This window comes from Mesocricetus auratus, unplaced genomic scaffold, assembly GCF_017639785.1.
Source record: "Mesocricetus auratus isolate SY011 unplaced genomic scaffold, BCM_Maur_2.0 Super-Scaffold_100011, whole genome shotgun sequence".
Lineage (NCBI taxonomy): Eukaryota > Metazoa > Chordata > Mammalia > Rodentia > Cricetidae > Mesocricetus > Mesocricetus auratus.
Genome location: NW_024429195.1, coordinates 21,846,762 through 21,860,043, shown reverse-complemented (window position 1 = coordinate 21,860,043; position 13,282 = coordinate 21,846,762). Strand labels below are relative to the sequence as shown.

At 37.6% G+C, this 13,282-nt stretch overlaps 1 long non-coding RNA gene across 2 annotated transcripts in view; it reads right to left on the bottom strand.

Moving 5' to 3' along the window:
* The window catches only part of LOC121143201, a 114,400-nt gene that overhangs the window by 12,352 nt on the left and 88,766 nt on the right, over positions 1-13,282 (bottom strand). The window contains exon 4 of one of the 2 annotated variants that reach the window (XR_005880375.1): positions 1,000-13,185. The exons of the other annotated variant lie outside the window; for it this stretch is intronic. This is a non-coding gene — a long non-coding RNA (uncharacterized LOC121143201). Of the gene's footprint in view, positions 1-999; positions 13,186-13,282 lie in introns of those variants that run through there. 2 annotated transcript variants of the gene reach the window in all.

The window sequence follows — 13,282 nt, the reverse complement described above, 5'->3', positions numbered from 1 at the left end:
GTATTTTCTTTATTGTCTCTACTTCAGTTTTCAGGTCTTGAAGTTTGAGCTGTTTCCTTTATCTGTTTGACAGTTTGTTCTTAGATTTCTTTAAGAGATTTGTTGATTATTTTGGTTTGTTTTTCTTTTATTACTTTAAGGGATTTTCTCATATCTTCTTTGAGGGCCTGTATCATTTTCATGAGGTTGCTTTGAAGGTCATTGTCTTCCATTTCATCTGTATTGGGATGTTCAGGTCTTGCTGGTGTAAAGTTCCCAGACTCTGGTGTGGTCATATTGGTTTTTCTCTTATTGACTGTGTTTTTATATTGTCATCTTCCTGTCCCTTCTTACAGGGGGAGTTCATCAGGTCTCTTCCTCTCCTGGTAGATATGGGTCTAAGGTTCTCTTCCAGTGGGTTAAAGCAGATTCAGTACTCTGATGGATCTCATGATTGGTGCAGGAGGGACTGAGACACTCTAGGCGAGGGGAAGGCCCGGGAAGATCCAAGCATGGGATGTAGGGAGTTGGGGCCCCAAGAAGATCCCATTCTCACCACAAGCAGAGAGCCAGGAGTGGATGGGGGCCAAGACTGAGGTGTGGCCAGACTCAAGGCAGTCCTTTCTTGTGGGTCAAGTCCATTCTAGGCTCTGAGCAGGCCCAGGAAGTTGTAAGCAGGGGGATGGCTTGGGGCCTGAGGTAGAGCCCACACTCACCTCAAGCAGAGGGCTGGCTGCGGAGGGGGGACTAAGACTGTGCAACTCCGCAGTTCTTTACAGGAAATTTTTCTAACAGTTCTCCCTATGAACTAAAATGATGTGTTAGTGTATTTGTTTGACTTTATTTATAGAGCTTAGTATTGCTGAGAACCACCCACCAATTTCTCTCCTGTAGTTCACTTCAGGAATAGTCTGCTTGCTTCAAATATGTATGTATGCATGTGGTGTGTGTCTATGTGAGCAATGTGTGTATGTAAGCATGCGTATTTGAGTGTGTGTGTGTGTGTGTGTGTGTGTGTGTTTAGAGGAGGGGGACATGGAGAGAGAGAGAGAGAGAAAGAGAGAGAGATAGAGAGAGATTGCTTTTTATGTTAAATTTGCTCAGGAAAATGTCTTGCTACAAGACATGTGCCATTTCTGCAAAGGGAGATTGTTCATTTTACTCAGAAGTTCTGTTCCTGTTTTGGAGAATTGGGCTCTAATCCTTTTCCTGAAGCCTATAACTGTGGCATGGTTCTGTTTACTCCTCCTGCTCTGAGTTTTCACTTTCTCTATTCTCTTTTTCCAATTTTATTCAGATACTACTTGATTTACATTTACAGAAGACTTGACTCACAGATGTCCTCTAGTCCCACAAAGGTAGATACTGGACATCCATTCCTTATTCTATCTATATTTATATTGTTGTTCAAAAGAGAAGATGAAAACATTCATGCTATTTGTTATGCTCAAGTACAAAATGCCTACTTTTAATGAACATGAATAGCCCTTTATCTTGGAATATGCTGCCAGAAAACTCTTAGAAATGTAGTGAAATGAAATAGTAAAAATGGTAGAAATACAACATGTCATCACTGGGAAAAACAGTAATTTATCATGAGACAGTCTCAAAAATATCTAACCAGCACACAGTGTACTTTGATTGCCCTCCAAGGAGAATCCACTGGAGTCCTCTCTGCTTGGCTAACTAAACACCACATAATGATGGAAGCAACCATAAGGATACCTTCAAAATTATGTGAAGGAGTTAAGTTTCCTAAAGATTGTGGATAAAGATACTTTTTCAGTTATTTAGAAAATCACCAGTGTCTACTCTGTGAAACGCTCTATGCTAAGTAGAAGCACATTTCTTAGTGGACCATTTACATTCTACCTACCAGAGACAGGAAGTAGGGCTTCACCTAGAGAAGTAACTGGTAGAAAATGAATCAGAGTGGGAAGTAAAAAAAATTACATCTATAAAAACCTTGGATTCCTGAAGTAATGAGAACCATGTGGATTAATGAGATTGTGAAACTATTACAACTATTAATTTTTCATTTTAGGCTCTTGACATGTAGAGTGAAAAATTAAGCAAGTTATAGAAGTCTATTTGAAAGTGCAAATGAATAAAGGATGAGATTAAGTTCATATCGGAGTGTGTTTTAGTTGTTCTTCACACATATTAACCTACATAGTGAAGCTAAAATTCTTTAAATTTCAGATTGCACATCTCCCTTGAAATCTTCTAGGCTTAGTTTAATTTCCCACATTTTGCAGTTACAACATGTTTCCAATATAATTAAAAAAATAAGTTTATTCTATGTTCTCTCTCCCCTTCTCATTTTCATCCAGGACATGAACTCTTCTAAAAATTTGCATAGTAACATTTACTCTCTTTTCTGCTCTATGAAGAAATATAATTAAAAGGTGAAAGACACTGAGCTGATGGCTCAGAATGTACTAATTCATAATGGTATATTAGCATTCTGATTAGAAGAAAATATCTAATGAAACCAGAGGAAAATCTCATGCTCACCCTTCTCATTATATGTATGGTGAGTTCTGAGACTCAGGCAATGTTGCTGCAGAAAGGCTATCATAAGTGAATGTTGCTTAGGAAGCTATTCAACGGGAGTTTTAAACAGCTGTTCCCCGGCTTCATTAAGACTCATTATGTGTTGTCATGTAATAGAGAACTTATATTTTTTGATGATCTCTGCATACCAGTGAAGATAAAAGTATGTCTTAAGGCAGAACTAAAAAGAACAGAAGTTGGTACATATTAAAAATAGATTACTAAAATGCCCTAGTTAGTTGGCACAGACCTTAAAAGCCCAGTACAATCATTCAGATTTAAAGGGAAAGATAAAAAGTGACTAAACTCACTGAGCTTTTAATACATCAATGGTTATATTTTAGGGGAAAAAAGCCCTCCACTCTTTTATATGAGAGGTACCTAGAGGCCCAAAGATCGATCTGTTCATCTTCTGATGGGGTTCATGGAGTTGGCATGGCCCTGGCCCTGAGGGGCATCCTGGTGGCTTTTCTAATTGTTCCTTGTCTTCAAGGGCAGGTGGAGTTACATTCACCCTCCATGTATCATGCTCCAGACACCTTCCTACTACTGCTCAAAGCAAAAGACTATCTTAGCTTTGGTCAAAGCTGAAGGTCATTGACATAGCTAATTCTGTATCAACAGGGATCTTCAGAATTAACACTTACAGTAGAACGAACTGTGGGAGTGTCATAGAGGATCAGAAATCCAGAGAACCAAGTTTTGGAGCTCGTTTTGCACAGTAAGCACACTTTAAAAAATAATTTTGTTACCTTATACTATTATCATTAAATCTAGTAAGATCTTTTAATGAGTATCTTTTTGCATTCTTCATGAAGGATAAGAAAACATCTTAGGGGTAAAGAGATGTCTTAGTAATTAAGAATCCGTACTTTTTCAGAGTATTGGAGTTCAGTTCCAACACCCATGTTTTCCAGTTCAAAACTGTCTCTAACTCTAGATCCTATGGATCTGACACTTTCTTCTGACCTTCATAGTCACACACAAACATGTACACACACACACACACACACGTACACAAATGTACACACACAATTGAAAAGAAAAACCTAAAAAAATATGACCAAGTACTCATGTACAATATTACTATTGCTTTTCAGTTGTGTGACAGATTGGGACTAGTGGTGGTGACATTAGCGCTGCCAATAGCTGCCACTCACTCTCCTATCAAATGTGACCATAACATGCTCAACAGGAATAACCTTGTGACTATATTTGCATCTATGTCTCCATTGCAGATTTATTTATATCCTCATTCTCAAGTATATTCACTCTCGAGTAGAATTCTGTATATCTTGAAAAAAAATGGAGAAAATGTGAAATGATTCTCCTCTTTCTACTGTATCCTTATGTAAAGAACCAACATGCTAGATTCACTGCATATGTGCCAGCTGCCGAAGAACAGATGACCATTAAATTCAAGACAGCTTATAGAAAGCGCCCTCCATGACAGAGAGCTGGCTGTGAATGTGGCAAAGGGTGAGTGGCTCAGGAGGTAACGTGTGCAGCTCTATGAAGCAGCTTAACTGCGGAAGGCTAAGGACGACAGTGGCAATCTAACAAAACACAGAGTAAGAAAAGACAACATCCTCAGGTCGGTACCTAACTGTGAGAAATGAATAATATCTCTTATGTAAGATTAGTATTTAAGGAGGATAGATGGTATTAGTGATAAGGATCTATTCCTGTCAAAAGAGCAAGATGACTAAAACAAGATCCAGTCAGGAAAAAATAGTATTCGGGGTTGTGTTAGCCATGTTTCTTCACAGAATTACAAGCACTGGGATCTGCCTTATAGATCTAGGTGTAGATTAAAATGTATAGACGTAAAACTGGATGTAGTGGTGCGTATCCATAATACTAGTGCTGGGGAGATGGGGCTCCCTGGGGTTTGCTTGTCAGAGAGTCATGCTGATTCATTTCAGAGAGTGATCATCTCTCAATAAGATGGGCAACAAGAGAGGAAGACACTCAACACACACGCACACACGTGCTCATGTGTGCGTGTGCGCACACACACACACACACACACACACACCATTCCTCTCAAATGTGTAGATTAATAGAAATGATTTCGTAGAAGGATGGATCCATATGACTATTCAGGGAAGTCTTTTACAGGATGGAAACCAATAATTTAGCTGCAACTCAAAACTGAAGGCCTGTACACCATGACTGCAATGGTGTAAGTCCCAGACTAGGTCTGAAGTCCCAAGAACCAGGAGTACTCAGTTGAAACCTTAAGGCAGAACAAGATTGGTGCCTCAGTTCAAGAGCAAAGACCACCTTTTGGGGCTGTTTTGGCCCTTGGTGAATTGGGTGATGTCTACCTCTACAGGTGACAGCAGTTGTCTCCCCATTAACTAATTCAGATATCAATGTCTCCTGGATACATTTGAACATACCCCAAACTACGTTTAGTAGCAGTCAGGGCACCTATTAGTCCAATGAAAATGGCACATAATTTTAGTGATTGCACCCAAATTTGCAGTCATTTTGAGTCCAAAAACTTTTATTCTAACTTAACTATTGAGTTGCTGAACATTGGTCTTTCACATTTGATCATCTCTAGACCAATATGTTGCTATTACTAGTAATAATTGTCAATAATTTGGAGACATGGAGATAATTAGCTAATATTGGTTATTTATTGTTTTAAGGCATTATTCAGGTAGTATATGCATTTCCTATTTTGACTTCTCTTATAAATGCCTACAGATGATTGAAGTTGCCAATGGTAGCATCATTATTTAGGTTTTATCTAATCCCTTGAAGGAAATTCAATGTTTTCTTTTACAACAGGCTCTGTATATCCTCTCATCACCAAAGAACTTTAGACAGTTTCAAAGGAAGTTTTTATAGCTACTATTTCACAATCCTGTGAGGCATATAGGACCAGAGTTACAATCCACATTTAATAGAAGAGGATACAGGTCAAAAAGGCTACATTAATTGGGCAGGCAATGTAACCAGTTAGTAGATAAGCTGGAGCTTCAATTTAGGTGTTCTGAAATCTAACGTAGCAAGCTTGTCTGCTCCATGAAAACACACTGCCACACACTTATCTATAGAGCAAGCACCAAGAAGAAGTTGAACTGATTTTGGTTTATCTGTTTTCAGGAAAGATTTGTGGATTAAGATGGGACTGATTATGATTATGATCCTTGAAAATGAAGCAGACACATCTCATAAATTTCTGCAGTGTTTTTGTAATTACTTTAAAATAATTTTCATTTTAAAGAATAGTACTAAACATACAATCCTTCCAACAGTAAGGGAAAGTCTGAGACTAGCTCAGCATGTGAAAAGATGACAGGCAATTTAATTTTGCTGTGCAGAGTCTAGTTCTATCTTGTAATGGATAGTACCACCTTAGTACTATGCTGAATTTCTCTGTGTTTCTAAGGATTTAACAAAGTGTGAATGACCTGTTCTCCCCATGAAAGATGACAAGCATGCTGTGATGGCAATACCGTGCAATCAAATTTCAGAAAGGATTCTCTCTATTCCCTATGCAGCTACTAAAATAAGAATGGATTAAAACAGAAAGGGCTCGTCTAAGGTAAAATGGGACTGAAATGCTAGAGGTCACGGTCTTCCATTAAATACCTTTGCAATCATCATCCCTAAAATCTTATACGGAAATTTTGCTGCTTTAAATGAAATGAAATGATTTGTCTTTCTTTTGTATCATGACCCTGGTTTCGCTGATGAAAGAGCAATTATTTTGCCTTCTGATTCTATTCAATGTTATTTCTCTGCATGACAAGTCTATCTTTTATTTCAATGCAATTCAAACTTCCATTTTGATAATCCTTGAGGTCAAAAAGAAAAGATATGAGATGCATATTATTTGAATATAGTCTATCATAGGCTATTCATTGAAGTATGTCTCTTTTCTTCTCTGTATCACTTCACACACTATCAAAGGTATGGTTTCTCACCTGTGTTTTCACTATATTGTATTGTAAGCATTATATATTATGTTAATTTAAAATTTGAGTATCACAATAGGTGAATTTAGTCTTATAAATCATAGGTCAGATCATACTTTTGCCAGAGTGTATGTATTCTACAGAACACCGCCTTTATAATCTAAAGAGACTAGGCAGGAGGAATAATATTGTAGAAAGGCTATGATGGTTTCCTTTAGAATTTACAACACACCTTGGCATACTAATAGTTCCACGGATGCTAAGGGTAGGGACTTTTCCTTTTTTATTATTTCTTTTACTTTTGATATTATGTCATCGCCCCCCTTCATTTTCCACCTTCCAAACACCCAAAGACCTAACCATGCTCTTTCAAACTCATGGCTTCCTTTTTCATTAATTATCATCACATGCATATATGTATTTATATATGTATGTATATATATTCCTAAACATAACCTGCTCAGTCTTTATAATGTTACTCATGCATATTTTTGAAGATGACCATTTGATTTTAAATAGCTAATTTGTATGATCTTCCCTGGGGAAGATTAATTCTCTTAACATCCCTTAGTTTCTTGTATTTCTTTTTGTAGAGTTGAGGCCTTGTAGTTTTTACCCCATTCACCTTGTCATGTGTATTGTTGTCCCTGTGTAGTTTATGTGGGTGAGACTTAATGGGTGCTACTTCTGACAGTCCTGTGAGAAGCAATCTCCCAGCAGACTCCCTGGTCTCCCATCTCTCACCACCTTGACACCTCCTCTTCTGCAGTGCTTCCTGAGCTTCAGATGTAGCTATAGATGTATCCATTGGGAATTGGCAGCCAACCATGCATTTTGTTGGGTTATGGTTTTCTCTAGTAGTCTCAGTTTGTTGCAAGATGATGTTTCTTTAATAACGGGTAACTCTATGTGTAAATTTACAAATGTAGTTTAATTGAGATTTTCTCATTTGGCTTGGCAGTGTTCTAAGTGTCAAAGATCGTCTAACAAAACCCTTGATACCAGGCATGGGAAGCCCTCTTTTGAGTTTTTGGTTAGTACAGCTGTCACAGACATTTCTAAGATTTTGAGATGATTACTGTTGTCCTTGATTATCCCTCAGACGTGTAAGGGAAGTCTTTATTGCTGAAGACATCATGCAGTTCAGACGCAGAGGCTCCTGAGCTGGAACTGACAAGAATGCCAACTCCCGGAATCTAATTTTCATGCTACTAGAAGGCACCATGAAAGTTCCATAGGCAGGAAGCAATCAACAGCCCTACCCAGCTATGATGGCTGTGAACTGAAACAATGTCAACATGGAATGATAACCCTAAGGGTGCAGTAATGGTGCTGATACATTGACAGCAGCTAACAGTTCTCTAATTTGACTTAACACCCACTCGAAAAGAGGGAAACTATGTCTTACACTAGAAACCTAGCCAACTACCTAAGACTAGTGAAGTCAAGGATCTTGGAGCAGAGGCTACAACCACCACTTCACTAAACCAGCATAATTCCTAACCACATTCTAAATGTTTGTCCTTCTATCCACAGATAGGGTAGGTATTTTTGTTTAATTCCGTCTAATTCATCATTTTCAGATTCATTTTATTCAATCACAAATATTTCATGATGTTTCCAATATAGGCCAGGCATTCTTTTTTAATTATAGAAATACTGTAAAGAGAAACACAAACATTGCGTAAACATTTTTGCCACTGTGGAACTTATGCTTTAGAGGGAGCTATAGAAAATAAACTAATTGAGTAATGTTCTGCGAGCTCCTGCAAATTGTGGTTGAATTAAATATATGGAACTGAGAGAATGGGTAGGGGGAATGGAAATGGAGCATGCGTCTTTGACCTTAGAAGCTCACTTTTGAAGTCCTCATGGGCCTATCATTCAAAGAAAACACAATGGGCTCAAGAGAATTCCATGCTCTGCCAACCGGGGCTGCTTCACATCCTTGATTCATGCTTTGCATTTCTTTACAGTTTATTTATTTCACTAATACCCTGTTTCAATTGGATAATTTCTAATTTAACTAACAATATCTGCAATGTGTGAACTCATAGCTATATAGCACTTTAATAATTTAAAAATAACTTTATCCTCTGAAAGATTGAGACAGCTAACTTAGAATAATAACCACTAGATGTCGGTGTTACCACTGGATCTCAGAGATGATCTTAGACCTTAGTAAACTTGCTTGACCTAGATATTTCACAGCATAAATAGATACTAGAAATCTTCCTAATCTTTTGAGATGTATCTTGATAAATTTTACAAGTATTTGCTAAATGATAAAGACAAACATCCATCTATCATCTCTCTAGCTATTCATTATCTATCTGTCATTTATGATCTATCACATTTGGTAAAAATTTCATGAAAGATAAGAATATAACCTTATTTACCTATTCATCAAGTTAAAATTCATCTATCATTGGTAATGTACTCAGGTGGTAGCGTATTTTTGTTTTGCTGCATGAACCCCTGGATTCAATTCCCAGGACTTCATAATCCAGACATGGTGATATACACTAGTTATGCCAGCACTCAAGTGACAATAATGACAAACAAAATCACAACCCCTCCAAAACAAACAAAAGACATAAAGAGAATAAGTTTGTCTCAACCTATATTTTAAGCCTTTACTTAATATTGTTTAATAAACTCAAGAAACATCTGTTGAGCATTATGATGTGCTCTATGAAGCAACAAGAAGGTGAATTTAGTAAGTTATTATCCCTCATAGTAAGAGTAGCTGATAACACACTGTAATAAGGACAATGCAATTTTAGAAAAGGAAAGCTGTGCAAGGTGTAGTGAGTACTTGACATAGAACAGATTTTCATGGCATGGAAAGGAAAACTTGAAGGACTGTAATGAATCAGTTATGTGAAAATTGGGTAATGAGTATTTCAGAGAGAATTGTCAATAGGGATAGAAGCATTGAGCTAGACAAGTTTACCAGAGGCCTATATAAAAATAGAGATTTACAGAGGTCCATATAAAAGCAGAAAACTATCTGCCTCTGCTAAATACATAGCATTGCTCTTTAAGGCTCCATTCCTTACCTCCTGGCTCCATCTCTATTTCTAGACCTTCTTCAATTTATTTGTTTTGAATTGAATGTCTTTTGTCTCCATGATGCTTAAACCGTTATGAGTTTGGTCCCTTCAATTGGTCTTTTCCTTGGATGTAGGGAAGGACTATACACTTATCTCATTGCTGTTACTTCAGATTCACCTCTCTGACCTTCCAAAGAGGCCTCAATTGAATGTAGGGTGAATTCTTGCTTCCTGATAAGGACCAGTGACGTCTAAGTCCCCATGCTTCTCTTTCATGACTATTGGAACCTTGTCTTATTTCCTGTCTTTATCCCATTGGCAGATTGTAGACTCAGTAAGGACAGTAATCATATTTGTATTCTTTTAGCTCTATTTTCAGTGTGAATACTATCCTGTTTGATCAGAAGCTTCCAATAAGACCTGGATGAATGTTTGCATGAGTGGATAAAATGAATTCATCCTCAGTGTAGAAAGACAGCCAACAGAAGCATTATGACCAGCTAACCCCCCATGTGTTCACCCATGTTCCCAAACCAATTTATGTGAGAAAGTTTGGTTATATCAATTGGGGAAATTCTGGATGTATGTTAGAGAAAAACAATCCTTATCTGTAGTATTTCACATTAAAAATCGATATAGAATAAATTCCCATAACTCTTCCTCTTTCAACTCTAGTCTCATCTCTGATTTCTGATAGACAATCTTGATATAGTTGATGATAGTTTTGCACTTCTATCTGCTCTATAGACCACTCAATGAATTGAAGTGAAACAACTCTGTATATGCAATACAATGTTATCTGTTGCAGCCTTAGTAGTCTGTATATGGGACATCATTGGTACTATTCATCATTTCTTCTTTGTGGAGGTACTTTCTTTGACTTCTTATCTCTTTTCACACTACCCTACTTTTTATTCCTCTGCTGTATTAACCTTAGCTTTCTAAATGTAAAGGGTTAGGGAGACATGGAGCTCAAGCCTAACCTCAACCTTCTATGTTATTTTTTATCCAATTTTAAGGCGTTAAAAGACACCTATTCCTTAGGACAGTAGTTCTTGACCTTCCTATTGCTGCAGCCCTTTAATGCAGTTCCTCATGTTGTGATGACCCCCAACCATAGAATTATTTCATTGCTACTTCAGGAATGTAATTTTGCTACTGTTATGAATCATAGTGTAAATATCTGATCTGTGACTTCAAAGGTGTCATGATTCACATGTTGAGAGTCTTTGCTTTAGGATGTTTCAGTTTTGTACTTGTAGTCATATCTTAGTCCTAAAGTCCAGATTTTTCTGTTCCATTTTCAACTGGACATCTGCACTTACATGCTAATTAGACATCTCAAAACTAACACATCAAAAACTGAACTTTTGAATTTCCTCACAAAATCTGTTGCTCCAGAAGTCTTTCTCTTCTCAGTAAACGCAGTTCCTTCTGCCAATTGTTCAACCCAAACATCTCAGAGTCTTTCTTTATTCCTCCCTTGCTTTTGCATCCTGCTTGGCGTCTATTCCTGTCCTAAGCTCTGCTTCTGTGAAGGAAGTTTAGAACTCAGGAATCCCTTCCCATCTGAACACTGGCACAGTAAGCTCTCCAGTTCCCCTAATTCCATGCTATCAGAGTTGTCACTTACTAACATGTATCAGGTTATTCCTGTCTTTATCAGTCCTTACTGTGGCTCTGGCTCCATGTGATCTTCCTTAGTTTTCATTTCACACCTGCTGTAAGGTACTTCTGGTCTTAGGAAATGTACCAAAATCAGTCTGGTTTTCTTTGAACACTCCAAGCAGGCCCCCACTTCCAGTACTTTCCATAGTTTACTCCTTCCCCTCCCCATGGGGAGTTTTTTCCAGCACATTCAAGCATGACTTACTCCTTGCTATAACTCTGTGTTGGGAATTTACATTTTCTGAGAGTTCTTCTTTCACACTTCTTCAAAAACAGTCTTATAAATTTCCACTGTCCTTACTTTTTTCTCTCCTTTGGGAGTAGTTGGACAAGTGAATTCAGATTCCATCCTAAGTAGCAGTCGAATTCAAATAATCAAATGTAGAGCACCCACTTCGTTTTCTACAGCTTGCCTCAAACAAAGCAGAAAACTGAAAGCTTGTAAGCATGCTCACTGTCTTGCAGACCGCTCATTGCTTTTTGATGAACTGGTCGTGCAAAAGGATTCATGATTTCATTTTTGCTAAAGATCAAAACTTTCCTGTGTTTTCTCGTGCTCTCCTCTGATGGTTTCCCATAATTATTCAGACTTACTGAGCCAATGGGCTCCTTCTTATTCTTTCTGCTAAGAACATCCTCTAAGCTTTGTGTATAGAAGTAGGCATATTGTTAACATAATCTGATTTTTATAGAAAAGAATTGTAAAAGAATTTACCTTGCTCCTTAACATTATAGCATTTTCAAAACAACACAACGTAGCAAAAATTATTTGTGAAGAATTCTATCATCATTTCCCACTACCCCTTTGCACCATGGACCAGCTGGTGCACTTTGGGTGAATGGCTGGGTAATGGCTCAGTTCCCAGGGAGAAGGAAATGAATGAAAATCTAAGCAACTTTTTCTGTTTTGTTTTTAAGTGCAATTAAGTTCCATTTAGGAAGATATTCAGTTCCATTTAAAACTGTTTTCCTGGGCCTACAATTGTGTCTCGTGTTTTGTGTGCATGTTAAAAATAAATGTGTTGAATTAAAGGGGTGTCTAAATGAATGTGGACAATATTACTCTCTGCAAGAAGCTTCGGACACTGTACTAATTTTCACCTTCATCAGGGTAAGCATGCTACAGCCTCTGTGATTTCTTCAGTAAAATGGGGGCAATTCTACCTCAGAGGACAGCCCAGCAAATTAGGTGAAATAATGTCAGGTGTGTCACATATCAGGTCCTAGATAAGAATTGGGTGTCCTTTCAGGTTCCATGATAACCCTCTTCCATTTCCACTCTTGGTCATTACATTAATTTGGTTCATTATAGGTAAGGAGTCTTCAGAATATTCTATCATTTTGTCACGAAGCTGCTTCTTTTGCTCCTGGGATAACAACACCTGAATGTTGCTTTGAGTAAAAAACATGCAACTATAGGCAACAGCAACAAGAACCAAAACAGAACCTGGTGTAACTAAGGTTCTATAGCTCATGTATCAACATAGTTTGTGAACCTGGTGTAACAAAGGTTCTATAGCTCATGTATCAACATAGTTTGTTACGTTTCCAACATCTATATCTGTGAGGGAATGTGATAATGACATTGCTCACAGTGTACTTCAGGTCCCTTGGTAAAGCTAACTTTATTGACATATTCTCAACCTTTCTTATTTTGAAAGCCACTCTTTCTCTCCTTCTTAAATCCACTTCTAGGGAAAAAAGAATCTTTAAAAATAATCATGTAGCAATATTAAAAAAGTATCATATTAGCTTAAGATCATTGGGACTGAAAATACAATTGGATGGGAATAATTATTTTCGTATATTGTTTCTTTGGTTACTTTCAGGTTTTGTTGATCTCAGTTCCAATGGCCTCTCAGCAGGGGCAACCCTCTCTGGGTGGGGTGCTGTCTTTGTTATATCTAGATATTTAGCAGCAGTATTCACTTCTTACCTGTCAGATGCCAGTAGCAGTCCTCCAGAAATGTCTTCAGACATTTCTAGTTATCCTGTAAGTATGGTGACAAGGAGAATAAGTAGTTACCAACTAAGATGGATGGTTACTGGAAGCCCTGGCTGGAGTGCAGAGATGTTCTCTGTTAAGTG